This window comes from Myxine glutinosa, chromosome 7, assembly GCF_964187855.1.
Source record: "Myxine glutinosa chromosome 7, kmMyxGlut1.1, whole genome shotgun sequence".
In the NCBI taxonomy this organism is placed as follows: Eukaryota; Metazoa; Chordata; class Myxini; order Myxiniformes; family Myxinidae; genus Myxine; species Myxine glutinosa.
In genome coordinates, this window is record NC_136267.1 from 117,494,978 (window position 1) to 117,503,370 (window position 8,393).

Genomic DNA, 8,393 nt, shown 5'->3' on the forward strand with positions numbered 1-8,393 from the left:
GTGAAGAACCGCTTTTGTGGAAAACACTTTGCTTTTATGACTAAATTGTTAATTCTGTGTGCCAATTTTTTCTAGCAATCCAAACATTTAAATGTTTGTGGAAACCTTTCATACACCCGAAGACCTAACCACCTGTTTTTAATAACTCCTACACATTTATTCGAAGTGTGAACCATTTAATAATACATCAAAAGATGCTCTTGAACACGAATTTTATTGCATATTCTTTGTCTGTACTTACTACTCATCCTTTCATCTGGTAGGCCGAGGTTCAGCTTGCAGAATATTACCCAGGAAGAAACTTGTTTAACTCCATTGTTGGTCAAGGACTCCGGTTGCCACCAAACCCGACCAAGATTGATCGATTGATTGTTGACCAATTGAGAGAACAGGCCAAGGTAAACTAGAACAAGACTCTTCGACATCATAATGTCGACCGATACGCCTCCGCCCTCATTATTACATCATTATAATGCTTGTACCAAGTTTGATTTAAATCCATTGAGCTGCTCTCAAATTATCACCTTTTACCTAGCATGACCTTTGACCTCTTGACCCCAAAATTGAATCAGTTCATGTTTACATCATTATGCATACCTGTACCAAGTTTTAATTTCAATCCCTTCAGCTGTTAACAAGTTATCACATTTATATCTGACATGACCTTTGGCCTTTGACCCCAGGGCCCCAAAATCTTATCAGTTAATCTTTACATAATTATACATATCTGTACCAAGTTTGAATAAGATCACTTCAGACGTTCTCAAGTTATAGACCTATTACGTACTTTGACGTTTGCCCCCAAAATCTAACCAGTTAATCGTTACATCATTATACATATCTGCACTAAGTTTGAAATGGATCGCTTCAGCTGTTCTCAAGTTATAGACCTATTACAGACTTTGACCTCTTGACCCCAAAATCTAATCAGTTAATCTATACATCATTATACATACCTGCACCAAGTTTGAATTGGATCACTTCAGCCGTTCTCAAGTTATAGACCTATTACGGACTTTGACGTTTGCCCCCAAAATCTAACCAGTTAATCTATACATCATTATACATACCTGCACCAAGTTTGAATTGGATCACTTCAGCCGTTCTCAAGTTATAGACCTATTACAGACTTTGACCTCTTGACCCCAAAATCTAATCAGTTAATCTATACATCATTATACATACCTGCACCAAGTTTGAATTGGATCACTTCAGCTGTTCTCAAGTTATAGACCTATTACGGACTTTGACGTTTGCCCCCAAAATCTAACCAGTTAATCGTTACATCATTACACATATCTGTACCAAGTTTGAATTGGATCACTTCAGCTGTTCTCAAGTTATAAACGTATTACAGACTTTGACGTTTGCCCCCAAAATCTAACCAGTTAATCGTTACATCATTATCCATACCTGCAGCAAGTTTGAATTGGATCACTTCAGCCGTTCTCAAGTTATAGACCTATTACAGACCGATTACAGACTTTGACCTCTTGACCCCAAAATCTAATCAGTTAATCTATACATCATTATCCATACCTGCAGCAAGTTTGAATTGGATCACTTCAGCCGTTCTCAAGTTATAGACTTATTACAGACTTTGACCGTTGCCCCCAAAATCTAATCAGTTCATCTTTACCTCATTATACATACCTGTACCAAGTTTGACTAATATCCCTTCAGCCATTCTCAAGTTATCGTGGACTGATGACGGACAACCTGAAAACATTGTCTCCAGTGATTTCATCGGCAGGGGCATTCAAAAATCGTGACACAAAAATAGGCACCAATTCACCATATGATGCATTCCACTATTTGTACCTCTTGGCAGTTTCAAAATTTTCAGCAACAAAATAGAAACGGCTGTCTTTTGAAAAAGCATGTTGCATTCTTGATTTGTATCACCTTTTACCGATTTTAATTAATGCTCTTCATTGGAGCATTAATTTATAAACAAGAAACATTGAAAGCTGCAGAAACTGGGCAATGTATCACTGTTTTGCATGGACTTATTCTGCATGTGGCATTGTAAATCGCCAGGTGTCAAGTCTCTTTGGCAAAATGGAACAACTGTACAGCACAAACACATGTCCCATTCAGCTACAGCAACATTTGAAAGCCATTTACATGCTGCAAGCATCACGTGAAGAAGAAATTGACCATGCCAGCCGGCGTCTGAAACCCAATGGTATGAATGTTATTACACACAGGGGAAAGGCAACGCCTGCTTAAACTCTTATATTTGATAAGGTTTGCCACATGTATAAGAATACTCCAATATGCTGTAGAATGGAGAAGAAACCAGTCAACCATTTTGGGTGTTAAGGGGTGATGGCAGGAAGACTACAGGTGGCTCTCCTGTTCATTCATCCAATGTATGTTTAATTATGAGACTGTCGACTGTCTCCTTTGTGTGTTGGCTTATACCTTTTGTTGCTTAGTTCTTCCACGAATGGACCTTATAAACCAAAAAAATTGAAATGTGAAAGTCCCACCTCAAACTACTCTTTGTTCCATACTCATGCCATCTGACAGATGATCAGGATACAGTAATATCTCACTTCGTGCTGAAGATGCGTTCCAGAAGGACACTGTGTTAAGCAAAACGATGTAAAGCAGGGTCTAATTTTCCATAGACTTGCATGTATTAATGGGGGGATGTGTTCTGATGGCGCTATAATTGTCATAACTTCCATTAGCATCGTTGATAGCATGATGTGGATTAATATACAGTATGCAGATGCTAAAATAATATATATCTTTAAAAAAAAATTAAACAGGTGGTAAATAAATTTGCAAAAACAAAGTCAATTTAACACTCGCCAGTCTTATCTCAAACCTAATGTCGGTCGTGTTGGTGCCACTCGAGTATCTTTGCTCCAATGTAGCATCTGTGAGGTCATTAGGAGATGCTCGGGAAAGGGAGAGGTGGTTTGGCTACCGTGTCACCCTCCTCAAAGTTGGTGCAGGTGCTGGCCGTTTTCTCTTGAAGAATGAGTTATGCATTATGAATGAGAATGAGAAGAATACAGTGCATTCAGAAAGTATTCAGACCCCTTCACTTTTTTCACATTTTGTTATGTTGCAGCCTTATCCTGAAATCGTTTAAATTCATTTTTTTCCTCATCAATCCACACTCAATACCCCATAATGACACAGAAAACAGGATTTTAGAAAGTTTTGCAAATTTATTAAAAAGAAAAAAATGAAATATCACATTGACATAAAAGTATTCAGACCCTTTGCTACGACACTTGAAATTTCGCTCGGGTGCCTCCCATTTCTCTTGATCATCTTTGAGATGTTTCTACGCTTTGATTGGAGTCCACCTGTGGTAAATTCAATTGATTGGACATGATTTGGAAAGGCACACACCTGTCTATATAAGGTCTCACAGCTGACAATGCATATCAGAGCAAAAACCAAGCCATGAAGTCGAAGGAACTGCCTGCAGAGCTCGGAGACAGGATTGTGTCGAGGCACAGATCTGGGGAAGCCTAAAAAAAATCTCTGCTGCATTGAAGGTTCCCAAGAGCGCAGTGGCCTCCATAATTCTTAAATGGAAGAAGTTTGGAACAACCAGGACTCTTCCTAGAGCTGGCCGCCCGGCCAAACAGCAATCGGGGGAGAAGGGCCTTGGTAAGAGAGGTGACCAAGAACCCGATGGTCACTGGCTGAGCGCCAGAGATCCTGTGTGGAGATGGGAGAAACTTCCAGAAGGACAACCATCACTGCAACACTCCACCGATCTGGGCTTTATGGCAGAGTGGCCAGACGGAAGCCTCTCCTCAGCGAAAGACACATGAAAGCCCACTCGGAGTTTGCAAAAAAAGCACCTAAAGGACTCTGACTGTGAGAAACAAGATTTTGTGGTCTGATGAAACCAAGATTGAACTGTTTGGCCTCAATTCTAAGCATCATGTCTGAAGGAAACCGGGCACCTCTCATCACCTGCCCAATACCATCGCAACGGTGAAGCATGGTGGTGGCAGCATCATGCTGTGGGGGTGTTTTTCAGCAGCAGGGACTGGGGGACTGGTCAGGGTTGAGGGAACAATTAACAGAGAAAAGTACAGAGATATCCTTCATGAAAACCTGAAACAGAGCGCTCAGGACCTCAGACTGGGCCGAAGGTTCACCTTCCAACAGGACAATGACCCTATGCACACAGCCAAGACAACGCAGGAGTGGCTTAGGGACAACTCTGTGAAGGTCCTTGAGTGGCCCAGCCAGAGCCCTGACTTGAACCCAATCGAACATCTCTGGAGAGACCTGAAAATAGCTGTCTACCGACGGTCCCCATCCCACCTGACAGAACTTGAGAGGATCTGCAGAGAAGAATGGCAGAAAATCCCCAAATCCAGGTGTGCAAAGCTCGTCGCGTCATACCCAAGAAGACTCGAGGCAGTAATCGCTGCCAAAGGTGCTTCAACTAAGTACTGAGTTAAGGGTTTGAATACTTATGTCAATGTGATATTTCAGTTTTTTTTTTTTAATAAATTTGAAAAACTTTCTAAAATCCTGTTTTCTCTTTGTCATTATGGGGTATTGAGTGTAGATTGATGAGGGAAAAAATGAATTTAAACGATTTCAGCATAAGGCTGCAACATAACAAAATGTGAAAAAGTGAAGGGGTCTGAATACTTTCTGAATGCACTGTATATCTTTCTCTCTCTCACATGTGATTTAAAAATTTTCATGTACCCCTTCATCGAGATCAAACTCAACAGTGGCTTGATATGTAATCCGAGCAGAGGCATATCTATCAATGTATTTGCATGTAATTGTACTTTCTAGGTCTTTTTGAAAATTAATATTCATTTGTACTGTGCTGTATTCTCATTGTGCTATTGATCAAAATTCAGCTGAAAGAATATTTATCATGAGTTTACAACAGCAGCCACATTGTTAAATTATGTGCAGAAGTTAACCTCTACAAATATCTCATTGATCCCCATGGGCACTGATTTTTCTTTTTTCCCAGATGTTTGCGCACTCAATCTGGCACTCGATCAGTTGTGGAAGTCCACCCGTTGCACTCGCTCTGCGCTTTGGTGCAGACTGCAAGTGATAGTTTATCTCACCAAAAACAAACAGGTTCAAGCATATTTAGAGAGTCAAAACTAGTTGGGCTCCAACTGTAGTAAGTTTATCGATAAGCCTGAACTATTGTCTGCAAACAATGGAAGAAATGACAAGGCCCAATGAAATGTACATGCTTGGCAGGAGTTGTCCAATTGCTCCTCGTTAATCATGACATGATTTAAAAAAATACTTCAGTGACTTGGAAGGTGAATACCGATTTGACTATTGTTTGATAATTTGCAGTGATTGATTATTTGTAATCAGCAGGAATTGTTACAACCGAGCTGCATTGAGAATGCAAGTTTCAGATGATGTCTTACATAAGGCACGCATGTGTGTATGCCTCTATTCTGGAAAAAACACTAAATCGATGTTAAAACAATGAAACGTGGCAGCTGATTAGCATGAATTAACATCCAAAAAATGGTGAAAATGATGTGTGCTCTCTCTCAAAAGCTGCTTGTGGATGCACTCAAGACCAAAACAAGTCTTGGTGGAACGTTATTTTGCCTGCTTAATGATCAAGTTCACCGGAAATATTGAAAGAACTGGGATGAATACAAACATTACTTTCTCGATTTGTTACCCCCACCTTATTTGATTAAGAGATGGACAGATGTTATTGTTTTGACATATATATTCGAGAGTTATCGAGTTTTATTTAGACTTTTGATCGACAGGTATAAGTGTCTGACGAAGATGAAAAAAATCCAACTGTTCATGAAACTGTTTAAATCTAAAAAAGGAAAGTTCGAATTTCTAATATATATACATATATATATATATATATATTGTGAAGCTCAAGCGGAAAAGAAAAGTTATATAATGCATTGTGCAGCTAGTTCCAGTAAAACACGTGTGTGCACAGTACGTAAAACTCATGTTTAAAACAATTTCAAAACCTGTGTCTGCAGGTAAAATCGGCATCGAATACAATACAAAATGGCTGAAGTCGTTCATGCCATTAATTACATTCATTAATAATACAAAAAGTCAAAGTCCACATGCACTTTGAGACTCCAAGACAATCCTGTTGTAATTGTTTGGAGTTGTTTGCCACAATTTCAAACATTTCAAACAATTTCTGTTATTTCCAGAATCCTTGCCGACAGATTTCATAACAGCCTTTTCTGTAAGACAAAGGATGAATGAATTTCATAATTACAATTTGTTAAGAAAATGCTCAAAGACACAAGCTGTCTCTTGAATAGTTTCAAACCATTGAAATAAAGTTTCTGTTGAAAATCTCGAGCTTTCTCCTTTTTATTGAATTGTCTTCAAGGACACGTTTTTTATGAGACATACGCATATATGACAACACCTTTGATGTGAAGGTAGTATATTACCTTCACTGTGATAAAGGATTTAAATGAAGTGTGAAACATAAGCAACCTAGGAAAACTCTGCAGCTTGAAGAAGAAAACAAAAGCTGAGATTATACAAATCAGGACTGGTACGTTTCGGCCTGAAAGTGAGGTTAACGCCAGCAGCTGAATTTTACGGGTCAGAATAATTGTCACGTATGACGACGGAAAATGTGACAGACGTCCACATCCCTGATTATTTTTCATAACTGATTGAGAAATCTATACCTGATGGACTACTTCAACTGAAAAATGTCAAGGAAACATTTGAGCCAACAGAAAATATTGTCTGGCTTTGGACTTTAAATTGGGCCCAAACTTGAGAATCTTGTAGATCGCAAGTTCAGATTTACCAAGGAAGGACAGCGCAACAGGATGCCCAGTGGGTGGCCTATATTGGAGGCCACTTTGGCTACATGGTCACCCGAGGAGAGGTCATGAATGATTGTGAGACCCAGAAGCTCAAGTAACTGAACCTCTTCCAGTGGTTGATTCTGGAAATAAAGTGCCCTCAATAAGTATTGGAACAGCGAAGTCAAATTTGTTATTGCTTTGTACTCACATAAAAATTGGAACTGACAGGTGTTTCTTGGTGCATTGATTGTTCACACATAAAAGAGCTGTGAATGTCGTCTTGTTTTTAGCCTTTGCTTTTGCATTGGGAGTCTGCCTTCAATGGAGTCAGTAGGCATAAACCATCATGAAGACCAGAGAACTGTCCATGAAATAAAAGCAAGCAATTTGGAAGGTGAAAGAACAGAATAATTCAATTATAACCTTAACACAGCAACTGGGCAAAGCAAATACAATTTGGAATATCTTGAAAAATAAAGAAACCACGAGTGTACTTGGTAATATACAATGGCCAGGTCGGCCAAGGAAAACAATTGCAGTTGACAGAAAATCATCAGTTGTGAAGAAAAACCCCAAAAACAGAGGACCCAAAAGACCCAGAGGACCTATATATATATATATATATATATATATATATATATATATATATATATATATATATAACTGTAAGAAATAGTAGAAACTCCAAAGTACGAGCAGGGCGTCTCATTTGTATTGAATATATAATCGTTAGATTAAATAAGACGCGGACGTAGCTTCAGGACGTCGATCTTTAATTGTCGACCAAGCTTTCGACCAACAAAGGTCTTCTTCTGAGTCGGCCTTGGGGCTGACTTGGGGCTGACTCAGAAGAAGACCTTTGTTGGTCGAAAGCTTGGTCGACAATTAAAGATCGACGTCCTGAAGCTACGTCCGCGTCTTATTTAATCTAACGATTATATATATATATATATATATATATATATTATATATATTGTTGCGAATATGGAATTTGGCCTCCATATCCGCTTGTAAATATTCCCCTATTTCCCCAATACTCCCCAACTATCCCCAATCCCCCATTCCCTAGTCCCATTGTCTGTAAACAACAATCAGTAGAGCCGACCTTCCCCTTTTTCCCCCATTAAATGTCGTGCCCAGGTCCACCGCATCACACGTAGACAACTTTCGGACATCTTGCTAGTTATTCTTAGTCTATGTCAGTTAAGGACTCGTTTCCATTAATCCTGACTCTTCGTTGCACCAGAATGTGATTATATGGCACCAGTAGTGAGTTTAGGACCTTTCCCATACCTCCTCCCGTCTTCTTCCCCAAACAACAACAACTACAATTACAACAACAACGACGCTGCGCGGGGGAGTGTGCGTCATCACACCGGCTCGGTTTGCCGCCATTGACAATGCGCTCCGGACCATGCGCTCCACGGGGTTACCACGAAGGGGCTCCTTGTCAGTCCCTCGTCAAGGGCGGAGCCGGTAACCCCCCCCCCGCACGCACCCAATGAGAAGCGACGTGCCGATTCCATCTGGGGCGGAGCTAACGAGCCGAGGGCGTGTCACTCCCCGCCGGATATACGAAGCGACTCACCG

General features: G+C 40.1%; 1 long non-coding RNA gene across 1 annotated transcript; it reads left to right on the forward strand.

Moving 5' to 3' along the window:
- The first annotated feature begins 284 nt into the window (after nt 1–284).
- On the forward strand, nt 285–5,609 carry LOC144892996 (uncharacterized). The gene is made up of 3 exons (XR_013624166.1): nt 285–398; nt 2,041–2,188; nt 4,985–5,609. It is a non-coding gene; the product is annotated as an uncharacterized LOC144892996 (long non-coding RNA).
- Nucleotides 5,610–8,393: the final 2,784 nt, after the last annotated feature.